Here is a 16,903-nt window from a genome sequence, read left to right on the forward strand (position 1 = left end):
TAAAATAGCATTTGCATTTGAAATCTTATTTCAAGTTTCTTGGGATAAACTTTTATTATGAAAGCAAACGAGACATCCAAATGGTGGTTAAACCTGGAGAAGGTATAGAAAGGTGCACAGAAGGAGAGTCTTTGCTCATAACTTTCCTATTTTGTTAAATGACTTATTTAACATCTTGTAGGTATTATCTCATCTATAACTAGGAACAGTCTGAAAGTCAAGTTTCTTGGACTAATGCAGGACAGATGATTGTGAAAGTGCCTGAAATATAATAGATCTTCAATAAATATTGTGTTGGCAAAAAGAAAAAAGCTTAACAGAGGTGTGCGTGTGTGTGTGTGTGTGTGTGTGTGTGTGTGTGTGTGTGTGTGTGTATATGTATTTGTGTACACAACTCTCCTTTACCCCCTCAATTCATCTCAGGAAGTGTTAGCAGAGGGCCACTAGAAGGTATTTTTTGACTTATACTGAAGACTCCAGGATCCCAAAAAATTATCTCAGATCATGGTTTCATTACACTTTCGTTTACTTTCCCCAGGGGAGAAGACTATTTATGGGGGTAGGGGAGGGGGCTTTTAAAAATTTAAATATAATTGGTATACCATATTATATTAGTTTCAGATGTACAATATAATGATTAGACATTTATATACCTTAAATGTGATCACCACACTAACTCTAGTAATCATCTGTCACGGTGACAACTTATCACAATATTGACAATATTGACTTTTTCACCCATCCCCCTAAAAGCCTCACCTCTGGCAACCATTAGTTTGACCTTTATTTCTATGAGTCTGGTTTTTTGTTTTGTTTTGTTCTGTTTGTTCCTTTTTTTAAAAGATATATAGTAAAATCATACAGTGTTCGTCTTTCTCTGTATGACTTATTTCACTTAGTGTAATACCCTTTAGGTCCATCCATGTTGCAGCAAATGGCAAGATTTCCTTCTTTTTTATTGCTGAGTAATATTCCATTGTATGTACGTACCACACCTTCTTTATCCATTTATCCAATGATGGACACCTAGCGTGCTTCCATATTTTGTCTATTGTAAATAATGCTGCAATCAACATAGAGGTGCATATATCTTTCCAAATTGGTGTTTTTTGTTTTCTTCAGATAAATACCTAGAATGGAATTGCTGGGTCATATGGTAGATCTATTTTTAGTATGACGAATCTCCATACTTTTTTCCATAGTGGCTATACCAATTGGCAGTTCCACCAACAGTGTACTAGAGTTCCCTTTTCTCCACATCCTCATCAACACATGTTAGTTGCTGACTTTTTGATAATAGCCATTCTGACTGGTGTAAGGTGGTATCACATTGTGGTTTTGATTTGCATTTCTCTGATGATTAGTGCTGTTGAGCATCTTTTCATATGTCTGTTGGCCATCTGTATATCTTCTTTGGAGAAATATCTATTCATGTCCTCTACCCATTTTTTATTGGATTTCGGTGTGTTTTTGTTGTTGTTGTTGTTGTTGTTGTTGTTATTGAGTTGTATGAGTTCCTTACACATTTTGGATATCAACCTTTTATTGAATATATCATTTGAAAATATATTCTCCTATTCACAAAGTTGTCTTTCTGTTTTGTTGACAGTTTCCTTTGATGTACAGAAGCTTTTTAGTTTGATGAAGTCCTATTTGTTTATTTTTGTTTTTGTTTCCCTTGCTCAATGGGACCTACCCAAAAAGATATAACTAAGACTGATGTTAAGTAGTTTACTACCTATGTTCTCTTCTAGGAGTTTTATGATATCAGGTCTTACATTTAAGTCTTTAATCCATTTTGAGCTTATTTTTGCATATGGTGTAGGAGAGTGGCCCAGGTTCAATTATTATTAATTTTTTTTGCATGTATCTGTCCAGTTTCCCCAACACCAGGTGTTGAATACATTGTCATTTCTCTATTGTATATTCTTGCCTACTTTATCACAGCTAAGTTGACCATATACACAAGGGTTTATTTCTAGACTCTTTATTTTGCTCCATTGATCTATGTATCCATTTTTGTAAAAGCATGATACTTCCAGCTTTGTTCTTCTTTCTCAAAATTGGTTTGGCTATTCATGTTCTTTTGTGATTCCATATAAATTTGAGCATTCTTTGTTCTAGTTCTGAGAATTCCATTGGTATTTTGATAGGGATTGCGTTGAATCTGTAGATTGCTTTGGGTAGTAGGGTCATTTTAATGATATTAATCCTTCCAAACCATGAGCCAAGTATAACTTTCCATTTATTTGTGTCCTCTTCAATTTCTTTCTTCAATGTCTTATATTGTTGAGTTCTGTTTGCTAGTATTTTATTGAGAATTATTGCATCTATGTTCATCAGGGATATTGGCCAGTAATCCTCTCTCTCTCTCTCTCTCTCTCTCTCTCTCTCTCTCTCTCTCTCTCTCTCTCTCTCTGTGTGTGTGTGTGTGTGTGTGTGTGTGTGTGTTTGTCTGGTTTGGTATCAGGGTAATGCTGGCATTGTAGTATGAGTTTGGAGCTGTTCCCTCCTCTTCAATTTTTTGGAAATAGTTTAAGAAGGATAGGTAATAATTCTTCTTTAAATGTTTCATGGAATTCACCTGTGAAGTTCTCTGGTGCTGGGCTCTTGCTTGTTGGAACATTTTTGATAACTGCTTTCTGATTGGCTGATTGCCACTATTTTGTCTTCCAGGTCATGAATCTGTTCTTCGGTATTAACTAATCTGCTGTCAATTCCTTCTCATGTATTCTTCATTTCAATAGTTGTATTCTTCATTTCTGATTGGTTCTTTATTACAGTTTATAACTCTTTGTTCAAGTGCTCTCTGGCTTCCTCTATTCTATTCTCTAGTTTACTAAGTATCCTTAAGACCATTGCTTTAAATTTTTATCAGGCAAATTACTTTGTCTCCGTTTCAGTAGGGTTTTTCTCCATTTGTGTTCCTTCATTTAGGGCATATTCTTTTGTCTCCCCATTTTGTTTGACTTTCTGTGTTTTTTCCTACAAGTTAGATGACATAGCTATCTCTCCAAATCTTGCAAAAGTGGCTTCTGTATAGACTATGTGCTGATGGTTTTGTAATTGGGGCAGTTGCCTGCAGTGCCTGGTGTGCTGCCTGGCCAGGAATGGGTTTCAGGTAGGGCAGCCTGGCATGTGCATCCTTCCTTGCCCTTCTGCTTCAGGAGGGGTTGCCCAGTGTGGGTGGAGCTGCCTGGTGTGCAAACATGGCAGTGACCTACCAGCTCCACAATCTCACCTGACTAGGCAGGCCTGCATATGGAATCACAGCATTTTGCTAGTTCCGCACTTTGTCCAGGCAGGGGAGCCCCACATGCTCATGCAGCCCAGGGCATGCATGCAGCAGTGCCCTGCCTACCCACTGGATCAATCTCTGGGTGGAGGAGCCCCATGTACATGCACTATGGATCCTTTGTCCTCCTGCTGGATCTAATTCTGGGAGGAATGACTGGGGACATGTTACAGCAGCCCTGTAGGTTGGCCAGAGAACCTAGACAGAGCTCCTGTCCGTAATCCAAGTTCAGGGAAAACATAGACAATGGTGTTCACCAGTTCCTTTGGTCCTGAATAGTTCCTTCAGTTCCCAGAGAGCTCTCATGCTTCCCCAACCTTCTCTATGAGGTATCTCTCTTGTTCGTTGTGCAGAAGCTATTAAATTGGCTCTCAGTTGTCTCTCAGGAGGAATTGCTCTAAACATACCTGTACGTTTGATATGTTCTTGGGAGAGGGTGAACTCAGCATCCTCCTGTGCCACCATCTTAGACCTGCCATACGGACACTTTTGAAGCAAGAACTCCTTTGGTTGCAAGTAACAGAAATCCAATCTAAAGACTACCTTGAGGAAAATAGGAACTATACCGACCTGAGTAGCAAAATATCAGGAAGGGTATGGGTTTAACACAATCACAGGAATAGGGACGCTGCCAGGATTCTCTTTCCATTCACTCTCATCAGTGCTTCTTTCTGAGTCAGCTTTCTGTCTTACTAGAGAATGCAACCTTTTTCCCAGAAGAACCAACTTTTGACATCTCATCTCTTCACCATGAAAAGGACTACTTTAATTCCCATTTGAAAATTCTCAGGAAGCGACTGAAAAGCCAGCACAGGTCTTATGCCTCTTCTTGTAAACAAAGAGGCCATTTCTGTAATTGGCAGCCTCCACTAGAACAATATAGTTTAAATAAAGAGAAGAGCAATTCCTCTGAAAGGAGGACAGTTTTGTTTCCAGAAGTAGAGTGGTGCTGTGGAGACCAAAAAAGGTATTTTTAAAATTATACTTTTAAAATCATAATTAGATTTATTAAATATGAAATAAAAATATCTTTTTCAGTTGCTTATTTTCTGTAAATGTCTTTCTCTGCCTCTTAGTGTTTATCTCATATTTCGTCTGTCTCAAATTTTTTTAACACAGCACCACTAAGTTCTAGTCTTTCCCTACTTCAAATCTGTGCTTAAGATTGACTTCCTTGGACTTGTGGTTAAAAAAAAAAAAGTGAATTAAATACATTTGTTTATCTGTATTTTACCAAAAAATGTTATTAATATGGAAGTAAAAAGGGGGACAGAATAAACCCCAAAGTGAAAAGAAGAAAGGGAGAGACTGTAGCAGATGAAAAGTGACAAAATCTTGTGAAAGGTAGGAAATACATATATAGTGCATTAGTTATCTATTGCAATATAACAAATTACCCCCAAAACTTAGCATCTTAAAACAATTGACATTTGTTTTCTCATACAGATTTAAGGGTCAGGAATCTGGGAGCAGTTTAGGTTGCAGTCAAGCTGTCAGCCAGGGCTGCAATCATTTGAAGAGCTAAAGAATCCACTTCCAAGCTCACTCACATGGCTTTTGGCAGGATGGATCAGTTCCTCACCATAAAGCTGCTCGTGAAATACTAATTACAATGCGGAAAAGTGTAATAGTTCAACAGAGAAGCCAGCAGAAACCACCTTAATCAAATAATTAATGTAACATCTCCAAATATTATATAACTGGACATTGTGTGTCTGAGAACACAGTGTCATGTCCGTGATGTTCTTGAATATCATAGAAGATACATAATCTGAATCTAATCACATGAAAACATCACACACACACATACACACACACAAATAAATTGACATTCTACAAAATAACTGGCCTATAATCTTCAAAAGTGTTAAGTTCGTGAAAGTGTGTTACGTGCTTTGATATGGCTATGGAAGCACACAGCAGGCGGCACTTTCACCAATCCAATGCCAAGATGTGAGGGGTTCCTTTTCTAGAATAGGGCTGTCTAAGCTGAGATCTAGAGTTCAAATGACATTTTTTACCCCAGGTTCCAGGAAGTGAATCTGAAGCACGGATTTGAAGTAGAGAAAGGATAGGATTTGGTGGTGCTATGTAAAATAAAAAACAAAAACAAAATTTGAGACAGAAGAAATATGAGATAAACACTGAGGCAGAGAAAGACATTTATAGAAAATAAGCAACCAAAAAATATATTTTTATCTCATATTTAATTAAATCTAATTCTTATTTTAAAAATATAATTTTAAGAATACTTCTAAGCCTCAAAAAGGGACAATGGGGGGTGGAAGAGTCAATAAAAGAGAAAGCAGGTCATAACATACAAGACCAAGGAAAAATCACCTGATCATATACCAACTGATAATTGTGTGTGTGTGTATCTTTTCTTTAATATCAGTAAGAATTTGCTCCTTTTCCTATCATTTCTAAAATTGTCACATTTAAAAATACCTTAAGAAGTTCTGTCTACTGTTTTAGTCTAAAAAATATGCCTTGAAACACATGTGAAAGAGTACTTTACTTTTGGCTCAATTACTATAATCATCATTTTCCCAAACACTATTCATCTCGTAAACTAACTAGTCAATATTATTTTCATACCACTTTTTTTTAAAGGTTTTTTTGGGGAAGGGGAACAGGACTTTATTGGGGAACAGTGTGAACTTCCAGGACTTTTTCGAGTCCAGTTGTTGTCCTTTCAATCTTAGTTGTGGAGGGTGCAGCTCAGCTCCAGGTCCAGTTGCCATTGTTAGTTGCGGGGGGCTCAGCCCACCATCCCTTGTGGGAGTACAGGAGTCGAACCAGCAACCTTGTGGTTGAGAGGATGAACTCCAACCAACTGAGCCACCCGTCCACCCCTTTCACCACTTTTAATTTATTTTCCTTTTATGTGATGAAGGGCATGTTGTCATGATATCAACAGAAAACGATACAGAAGACTAGCAATTCTTTCACAGTGGCAGTTTGTTTAGTGGTTGGGAGAACAAACCTCTTGCCAGATTGTGCATGATTTCAGTCCTAGGCTAGGCCTGACTCTGCTACTCATTAACCAGGCAGTCTAAGGCCAGTTACTTCTGAGCACCAGTTTTCTCATCAGTCAAATAAGAAAAGAATAGTATCTACTTTATAGGATTGTTGTGAAAACTGATTGAGATAATATGTGAAAAGCACTTAGTACAGTGCCTGACTCATAGAAAGTACTCTTCTTCTTCATCATTCTATAACTATATTTTTAAAAGTTTATACATAAAAAAAGTCAAAATATAATGGTAAAAGTACATTAAGAGTGTAGTGAAAATACTATTGGCTCATAGTTTTATGGGTGTGTAGATAATTTTTTTAAATGACAATTATGGTCCCTAAGCTGATCAAAGATAATTTGTCTATCACATTTTATAGGTTCCCAATTCTCCCCTTGATTGTTTTGAATCCCTAGCAATCTAACCCTCCCTGGATTCTAAGAAACAGCAAGGCCAGTACCAGAGACTCTCCAGTAGAGATCAGGTTTTTTGAAATCCCTACAGCACTGCAAAACCTACTTCATTGTAACTCCCCACCACTCCAGTCTATACATTTACTTGTTTGTTCACATACGTACTTGCTCATTTTTTAGCATAATAAGGCAAAACATTTTTCTCTGATATATAAAAATTATTAAATGCTTTGTAGTGGTCTTATTAAAGGCAATGCCACTCTTCCCATTGTTTCTGATAATATTTATTTATTTATATATAGTGTTTATTGTTTGTGGTAGCAGATGGAAAGTGGGAGAGGATGGGTTAAGTGACCTGAGGAATATTTTGCCACCTAGAAATTAATAAAAAATATTTGAGGCTTATTGGTCAACAATTAGCAGAAATAAAAATAACTATGATTTGTTTGGTCTATGACTTTAATCAAAGTCTGATTGTGTTAATACGTTTTTGTTGTTGTTTTTGAGTTGACTATCATTTTTAACTCCTCAAGCTCTTTTTTCTCTAACTATAAAAATGAAAAACACAACTTTGTCCATTATATATATATATATATATATATATATATATATATATATATATACACACACACACATATATATATTTTATTAATCTTTTTTCTTCTTTTAAACTTTTTAATTTACTTTAACTGTTTTTCCAGGACCCATCAGCTCCAAGTAAAGTAGTTGTTTCAATCTACTTGTGGAGGGCACAGCTCATAGTGGCGTATGTGGGGCCGAACCAGCAACCTTGTTCAGAGCACCACGCTCTAACCAACTGAGCTAATCGGCCACCCGTCCATAGTATATTTTGATGCACTATATTTCTTTCACTGTTTATTGTGAATAGTAAAATTTTTTTCAAGTGTAAAATAATTGTGAGGATTGCAGATCATAATCTTTAGCAAGTGAAATGATCTTTGGTTCTGACAACTGTAAGCTGGAAACTTCTGTCACATATATGTCCCGCCCACCACACACACACACACACACACACACACTCACACACACACACATGCTCACACACACACACACACACGCACATCTCTTCTCTGTCTTCCTTACCACGCACATTCCCCAAGCTATATATAAATTTGTCCAATATCTCAAGAACCCTGATCATCCTCCTAAAAATGATGAATGATATGATTCATCACCCTAAAAATGCTCTAATGCAGTAAAGATGATGGTAGTGATAAAAAGACTAAGACAAAATTTCTGCTACAGAATTCTTTTACATGTCTAATTTGCTGCAAAAAAGAATAGAGATTAATTAGAATTAATCTGATAATTAATCCATGTCAATTCGATCAATTTTCATGTCTTTGAACTTTGATTTTTGTGAGCAAAAGTTTAAATTATATTGTTTGATTGGTAGTCATTTATTGCACATTTACTATTTACCAGGTATTGTGCCAGGCTCCCACAAAAAGCTTAAAAGAAAATAACCCCCAATTTTTAACTCATATTGAAACATTCCACATGGTAGTTGACAAAGGAGTAATATGGACAATGACAGTTTTCAGATGTGAGAACAATGAGTGCTCAGAAATGAAATGTAAAAAGTGAAAAAGGAGAGAGTTGTGAGATTAAGAATTACCTCTAGAGGTGTCCAATTGGCTGTTGGTTAGAGCGCAGTGCTCTTAACACCAACATCATCAGTTCGATTCCTAAATGGTTCAGTGAGCTGCACCCTCCACAACTAGATTGAAAACAACGATTTGACTTGGAGCTGATGGGTCCTATAAAAACACACTATTCCCCAATAAAAATTTAAAAAGAAAATTACCTCTAAAGAGAGATGTTGAAAGACATTAGAAAGAAAAAAGAATCAAAGCAAGGTGGAAATGGGGAAGCTCTTCTGTGGAAGAAGATGACTTTCTATAATGTTCTAACATGAAAGAGTTGCAGGATGGCAGTGAAGGTGTTTTCCAACCATAAAAGGAAAAAAATCACCATAAAACTCTGTCGAGCCAATAAAAATCAGATAAAGCACAAGAAAAAATAAAGTACCTTTATTATAGAAAGATGCGGAAAGAAACTCACATTAGCATGTAATCGCTACATAGCACTGTATCTGTTTTCTCTTGGAACGCAAAATATTGACCCATCCAAGGTGGTAGTTTCATGTGGGGGAGGAACTTCCAAGTTGAGAGTAGTAAATTAAACTGAGATTTACCACTTTCGTGGTCATAATGCTGAGGGTAATACTGCCTGGGGTGAAAAGAGTGTACTCACTGACACTTCCAGGATGTCCAGTGCGCGGTAGGACTTTATTAAAGAATGTGCACAGTCCCTCTCTTCCTATGAAAAGAAAGTTTCCAATTTTGCATGCTTTACATATTGGCCCTAACACCTTTATTATTCATACAAGCACTCAATATTTATGAATACAAATAGTTTACAGGTAGAGCCTTGATTGGATAAAACAACTTTTCATATCTGGAAGAGTAAACACTAAAAACAACCTGAAGCCTTAATTCAAAAGAGAAAACAAGCAGGGGATAATCCAGGGGCAGGCAGAATTCTGGGAAGAGCCTACTGAGGTGGCAGAAGGGCAAAAAGAAAAGGAGGAAATGAAGAAGTCAAGAAATAATGGGAAGGGAAAGGGATGTGGAGAGAGATGTAATGTCTCCCATTCATGAAGTTATGTTGACAGCTCTTCCCACTCCTTTTCTCTGAAAAGGCTTTGCTTGTGAATGCGAGGTCCAGCACAGACTTGGGGTTGCCAAGATGCTCCGGTCACTATGGTCTCATCCTCTCTCCACCTCCATGGTGGCATCCCACCCAGATTCCTTTCTTGTCAAGCTTGTTTGTAGTCATCCAAGCCCTCTGGTGGATGACCTCTTGGTCAAACTGTCTGTTACCCAGGACACAAACAGATTGAGGGTATCAGATAACATGGTAATTTGGTGGGGAGAAGACAGTTTGAGTGAGCACTGCAATATCCTTTATAATACCCCTTTCCCCAACCACCCTCACCTTTAAAAGTAAATATCTTTTTCCCACCTATGTTTCTTTGTGTCTCTAAGTCACTGCAGGGCCACTGAGTGTGATTTCATAGCTTTTTATTTATTTGCTTTGATGTGTTTATTTCTCTCAGGAGGTAATTGGTAGAACATTTGAGTCAATTCTCTTTTTCTCGGGGAAGTGAGGTAAAAAAGTTGGGTGATGATCAACTTGGGCTTATTGCTCTGTGGGAATGACGTCGAATATTGTGTGCACTGAAGTTAGAGCAGTGGCACTATACAAAGGGATGAACGTGGTGTCACCACATATTAAACTCAAAGTCATTTCTCCCGGAGACTATTAATGTCCAACTAAAATATAGACGGTTCTCACCACGTGCTTGATGCTTGCTAAGTCTCTGAAAAAACTGGTTCCCAGCATGTTTCTGAGGCCACCCTCCACTATATAGGCTGTGAAGGAGAAGCAGTGGGGTTTTGAAGAAGCTAAGACATGACAGTGCGAGTTAATTGAATGACACAGAGTTCATACCACACATCACAGCCACTTACACCCCCAAGTCGAAAGATGTGGGTGAATGCTCTCAGTAAAAATTATGCTGCTTCAGTGAACAGGTCACAGGTACGATCCAAGGGGTGTCGGGTGAAGGTGTTATGTGTTCAAGAAATTGTTTATTAAGAGGTTATTATGGGCCAGGCACTGCATTTTTAGCAAAGCAGCTATTTTGCATAGAAATAAACCAATCTTCTTATGAGGGACAAGAATTGTTCTGGACGTTGCTTGGAAATTCCTTATGTAACATCACATCTTTCTCTGGCTTGCATCCACTTTATCTCTTTTCTTGAGTGGGGAAGAGTGGAGGGGGTGGATAGACGGAGGGAGAAAGGCAGAGCTACAGAAACGGAATCACTTTTCTTTTCAAGGATTTGCTGAGCACCACGAGTTGCTGTTTCCAGGTGACGACACTAGAACTCAGGGGTGCACGGTCTTGAAATCTTTCTCCAGCTCTGCTATCTTTTTGTAAGTTCTGTATATTTGACTGGGTACATGGGTCTAGCATATAAGAAAGGGCTAAAGTATCACTGTTACTTTCTGTACTTATGTTTAAAGAAACAAATAGGTCAGGGTCGGAAAGAAGCAGGGCCCAGGCGGGGTGGGGTGCGGGGTGCGACCCAAGTCAGGGCTTGCGCATGGTCTCAGCCCCCCTCCCCCGCCAGCCAGTGCGCGTGTCGCGCCGCCCACCGCGCGCCTCCCCTCCAGGAGCTCCACTCCCTAGCTCCCCCGCCCCCAGCCCTGCCTCCCAGGGTCCAGCCCGAGCGCCGCGGCTGGCGGCTGATCCCGGGAGTCGACTGCTGAGCCTGGGTTCTCGACCCTGTGGGCATCGTCTCCTAGAACTGCAGCTGCTGCCACTAACCTTTCTAAGAGACGAAAGCTGTTCCAGACCTTCATGTGTACCTTAAGAGTGAAAGGAAGGGAAGTTCGCTCGTGTTAGAGGCCTTAACATCAGGCTACTCAAGGAGAAAGCCTGGTTCGATGACCCCATCCATCCCTCCCCCACTCGATTTCAGCCTCTGGCGGCCGAATGATGTCTGGAAGTGGCCACCAGAAGGGTTGATGCACTGGGCCAGGGACATGGGTGCAGAGCTCGCTGTAGGGCCTCCTCTCCCAGGAGCAGATAGATGATTCATTTTTATATGTAACGTTTTACCCCACTCTATAGCTTCGGCTGGTTAATGTTCAACCTTAGGGCTTCGAGAGGCAGCTCGCGGGAAGCAGGCAGGGATAACCCATTCCAGGTATATGGCCACTCGGGAGTGAAGGCGCAGAAGGTCGAGAGAAGGTGAGGAAGGACTCCTCCGCCGGCGCCTCCCTAGCTGGAGGGACAGCAGCCGGGGCCCAGCACGCGTCCCCGCAGGCTCAGCCAGGAGGCCGCGCCCCGCTGGGCCCGACCGCCCACGAAGACACCGCCCAGGCCCGGAGCGGCGCGTGCGGGGGTGGCAGGAGGGCGCGCGGGGGCGGTGCTTCGTCCTAGCCGGACCGAGGGCCTTCCGGGCTGCTCCGGCGACGAAGCTTCCTTTTGCTCGCCGGGAGCTTCGGGCTGGGACGCGGACGGGAGGTGGGAGCGTGGCGGCAGCTGCGGATTAGGTTCCGGTTTTGTTGTCCCGAGGGACGTGCCCACCCCAGTGCCGGGACCTGAGAGGGGTCTCCGGAGGTGCGTGGGTGGCCCTCTGGGCCGTCGCTCGTCCAGGTGCCTCGGAAAATACGGTCAGGACAGTGCGAGGAAGCAGAGCTTGCCATCACCCTTCTCTCAAGTCACCGGCCAAAAGATGAACATTAAGATAAAGCAGCTGTTCTGGTCAACAGACCGCGGCAGGACATGGCTATGCCTCAGCCACGGTTCAGGCGGCCAGCGAGGCCCAAGGCGAAGGCGCCCTGGGGGCACGTTCAGGTGGATCGGCGACACCTTGGATCCTTCTAAGAGCTGGGCCGGGTAGCCCCGCGGAATCCATGGGTTCCAAAGGGCCTGGCCAGCTGTCCAGACTGCCATCCCCCGGCGCTGGGCTATTGACAGGCTGGCGGTCTGCACCAAGAAAGGAGGTTCCTGGCTGGGAAGGGCTGGCCAGGAGCTGCAGCCCAGCATTTGCAGGCGGGATTTTTTTTCGCGGTCAGAGAAACAGACGGACAAGATTCTGCCTCATCAGATAAGACGGGCTCCTGCGATTTCACAGATTTTAAGCGGGGGCTGGCACTGAGGTCAGTAGATCCCTGTGAGTGAACATGGCCCGAGTCCCAGCGCACGCAGAGGGCTTTATTTTTTTGTTTGTTTGATATTATATTATTTTCTAACAAAGTGACCTTGGGTTCTGGCACGCAAAGCCCCTTCCTGGGCACTGGAGAATACCTGCAGGGTCTCCACCTCTGTGCTCAGCAGCCCTACATCCCCTGGCCCGTACGCAGCAAGGTGAATCAGCCAGAGAAACTCACGGTCCACCGAACGCAGGAAGACCGTGAAGTGACACCGGAGAAGGCCCTGCCAATCCATCTGGGAGGACCGAGAAGATGCCATCGAGCTTCAATTGGGTGCAGCAACCCCTCCATACCCCCCCAGAAGGAAAGTTGGGGCTGCCGACACTAACAGAACGGGGTAAAGCGCCCAAGAACTGAGTTACCACTAGTCTGGGTTCCAAGCCACATTCTGTGTACTGCCCCACCGCTTTCTCAGGGACAGCAGAGATGGTTCTAGGTCTCGTCTTCCTAGAGCGACGAGGATAAAGGTCGTGCCCAGGGCAGCGTTCGAGGGAGTCCCGCGATACAGCAAACTGTCCGCGGAGGCAGAAAGGCTTTGCTACGTGTGGATGGAAGAAACTGGTAGAGGGCGTCTAGGGGCTCTAAGGAACCGCCCCAAGCCATAGTCTGGGTGCCTCAGGTTCCAGTAACCGTGGTCCGTTTTCCAAGTCGATGGGGGAGAGGGGGCGGGGCGGGGACAACTTTGGTGTGGATAAAGAAAACCGGGCCGGGAGAAGATAGGGGGAGAAAAACAGAGCAAGGGTAAGGACACCAACATTTTTGCAGGAAGAATAGTAGGAGAAGTAGGTCTGGAAAGATCCATCAAAGTCAGGGAGTGTAGACACACACCCTGCTCAGGGAGGGCCCAGTGAGGCTGAACTTCTCTTAGCCCTTCTGAAAGAGAAAAAAAATGCAACCCCTCCCATCCAACCCCCCAAAAGTAAACACCTTTACCATATATTCATTTAAATTGTTTAAATGTTTTAAAAGAATTTAGATGATTCTTTTAGCCATTCGTTGGCTGAGCAGCTTAAGCCTCAAATTATCTCCTGTTTTCCAAAACTGGCACTGAACTGTTAATGCATTGTTGTTACAACAGGAGTAGCAATGATATTTTTAAAAGTAACTAAGAATTAAACGTATCTTCAATGGGATATTTTATTTCTTGCAGGCCTTCTCTACTCCGCAAACAAAATCTAAAAGTAACATCAACATAAAATACTCAGCACAGCAGTGAATGAAGTTATGCATCCCAAACATAGTAAATTCTAGTTTCTATCTTTTCAGCTAGAAAGACAATAAGAAGGCCTCTATTCTTGGGGGTGCGGGGGTGGGGCGGGGCACGGGTGATAAATACACTTTTAAGATTAGGTAAAATTTTCCTGGTTTACTCTGCTAAAACCTGAAAAGGCAAATTATGTGTTTACAATCGGGTTTCTACTTAACTGATTGTTTATTTTAAATCTCGTCCTCAATTATCATTTTCTCAAGTTCAGTTAAAATGCAATCGCCAGATTAGGGAGACTGGGAAGGAAGGATAGTTTTTAAAAAAATCTTTCTGAAAATCTGCTACAAGAAATTTTTTCTTTTTACTTAGAGACCTGTCCTCCCTCAGTCTGCCACTTTTCTTCTTCCCGGTGCGCTTAGATCAACTGCAGCCTGCCAGGTTTTAGAAGTCAATCAATAGGGACTCTATATAAAGGCCTCTGATCTGATTACACCCGCTTCTCTCTCTGTCTCTCTCTGTTTCTCTCTGTCTCTGTCTCTCTCAAAAATAAAATTAAATAAATAAATAGATAAATAAATAAATAAGGGAGCCGCGGACTCCCTGAGTAGTCCGCGTTGACTGTGGGCGACGAGCCCAGCGACGGCGGCGAGAGCGCCGGTGGATTAGGATGTGGATTGCAGAACAGACCTTTGTTTGGACACATTCTCGATGGTGGTTGGGGGAGTGGCGGGGGAGGGTCGTCCTCCCGTCCTCCTTCAAGATCGCGCCAGGTTTTTATGGACTCTCCTTAAAAGAGCTCGCCGCTCTTCACAGGGTTAATTTATGAGGCTTTCGAGGAATATTGGGACTTTTAAGATGCTCTTTATTTTTTTCCCATTAATTTTTTTTTTTTTTTTTTTTTTTTTGGTTACACTCCTTTAAGGACTCCCGCGTTTCAGCACCTCGCAGGAAAAGGGTGGGGGTGGGGAAAAAGTAGGACCAGGAGGCCAAGGGGAGGATTTGCCTCCTAATCAAGCCGCCGGCACAGTACAGGCTGCCCAAGAGTTTTGTTTTTTTTTTTTTTAATTAAATTTCTAACCAAGTTATGCACAGTAAAACTCAGATTTAGGAACTGAGAGGAAATTGAGGCAAACGTAGGCTCTATACACCTTTCTCCAGGTCTCCACTAATTTGAATTCGGTATTAGGGGAAGGAAGAGTTTGGGCTTTAGAAATTTTTAAAAGGTTAAAAACCGAGGACTGGCCGGAGAAAGGGTGAGTCACAGGTGGTGGTGGGGAGGAAAGCCCCTCGACCGCGACTCGTCTCACGGGTTCCTGCCTAAGCCCCAGCCTCTGGGCGCTCTGAGGTGGCGACGGAGGGCGGAGGCCAGCGGGGCCTGGGCTCCCAGACGACCTCAGGCTCGCCATCTTCGATCCCAAGCGGAGGAGGTTGGTGTTCATGCTATAGATTACCTAAAGGTTCCTTTAAGCACTTTAATACACAACTAGCTCAGAAATCATTAAGAGACCCAGAGAAGGAGAAAAATTACCCTCACACACACACCGGTAATAAGTGTTGACATGCAGCAAAAATCGATTGAGTGGAACTGAGTTGGTGGCAGTAGCGATGGCTGGAGGGGGTAAGTCCTGGGAGCGGGAGGGGCGAGGGGACTGACTCCACTGGCTTGGGAACAAGGCTTTTCACTCTTGAAGGGAAAAGGAGGTGCGGAAAGGGGCCGGCAGGCGAGCGGGGATGGTGTGGGGAGGAAGTAGGGTGAGTAGGGTAATTCTTCCTTCTAGAAGTCCAGGGAAAGGAGCTGAGGTAGGAGAAAGGGCCTCTCAACAATCCCGAATCTCCGCCCCCAGCCCGCACCACTCAAGTTGCGAAAGTGACAGCTCTTCCCAAACCTCGACTTCCATTTTTGTTTCTTGCAGATTGATTCCCTCGAAATAGAGTTCTACTTCAGCAAGCAAACTAGGCCGAGATCCATTTCCTGTACCCAGCGCTCCCAAGTTACTCTATGACTACCAGGAGACTCAAATCCTTCCAGCGGGTCTCGTTAGCACTTCCAGCCCCCATCCCCAAATCCCCTCTCCCACTCCCCGCTGCCCCTCCCCCGTCACCCTTCCCCCCATACCGGGCGGAGGTTTGGGGCAGCCGAGACAACTGGGCCCCGCGGCTCCAGAAGCCAAAGTCCGCCCGAGGGGACCGTTTTCCTCTCCAGTGCTTTCAAGTGAACAACAAGGATAGAGGTGACCCTCGCCCAAAGGGCTTCTATCTGCCCCCTACTGCCGCGTGATCCCTCCGCAGGTCGGAGGCAGAGCTTAAAAAAGAAAGGAAGAAAGTTAATGTACATTGAACACTGATCTTAAATCAGGGACATTATTTGCTGTCTCTTTAAATGGCAGCGGCAGTTCCATGCAGAACAAAGACTCAGTGTCTGAGTTCCAAAAGCTTATAGGTAAAGTTTCAATCTGATAAAAGAAACCTAAGCGCAAAAACACAGGTTTTCTCGGCTCCAGAAAATCGGGGGCTACTTTTCGCTCCAAGTTCCGCAGGGTGGTGTTTGTCCTCGCTCCCCGGGATGGGGGGGTAGGGACAGGCTATGACCAGAATAGCAAAAGACCTCAGAACTCTTGTCCCCCGCCCCCCCCCAACCCCTCTAGCGCCGAGGTGGTGAATTCTTTGGGACTAAGTTGTATTTGCTATTTGTTACGAAATCAAATTCCACATTAAAAAAAATACAGGTGAAAAACCATCGACAAAGGATCAGCGGGTGTTTAAAGTTCTTTTAAACACTCACAACGACCTCATTCCCGGTTTAGATGTCAGAGGATGGGAGGGAGGGCCAGGGCTGTAATTCATCTTGATTTGCTTCATTGTCCCGCAGTTTGCAAACTATAATCCTGTATAATTTCAGGAACAAGCAGGTTTAGAATTAATGGGTCAATATTATTTAAAACAAAACACTGGGAGCATGACCTTTGCCTCAACTACATATTGCTCGACAAGACTCAGGAAACTCCACTCTAACCTCTCAACCCCTGGGCTCTTTGAGAAACTAAAGGGCTGTAGTTATTAGAAACTGTCTTTGTTTCTTTTAATGTCTCAAAAGGATTTGGAAATAGTAATGCAATATAACATGAAGAATCTCTCTACTTAAGTCTGAAAGATAAAC

This window comes from Rhinolophus sinicus, chromosome 1 (assembly GCF_057876585.1).
Source record: "Rhinolophus sinicus isolate RSI-liver-muscle chromosome 1, RSI-T2T, whole genome shotgun sequence".
NCBI lineage: Eukaryota > Metazoa > Chordata > Mammalia > Chiroptera > Rhinolophidae > Rhinolophus > Rhinolophus sinicus.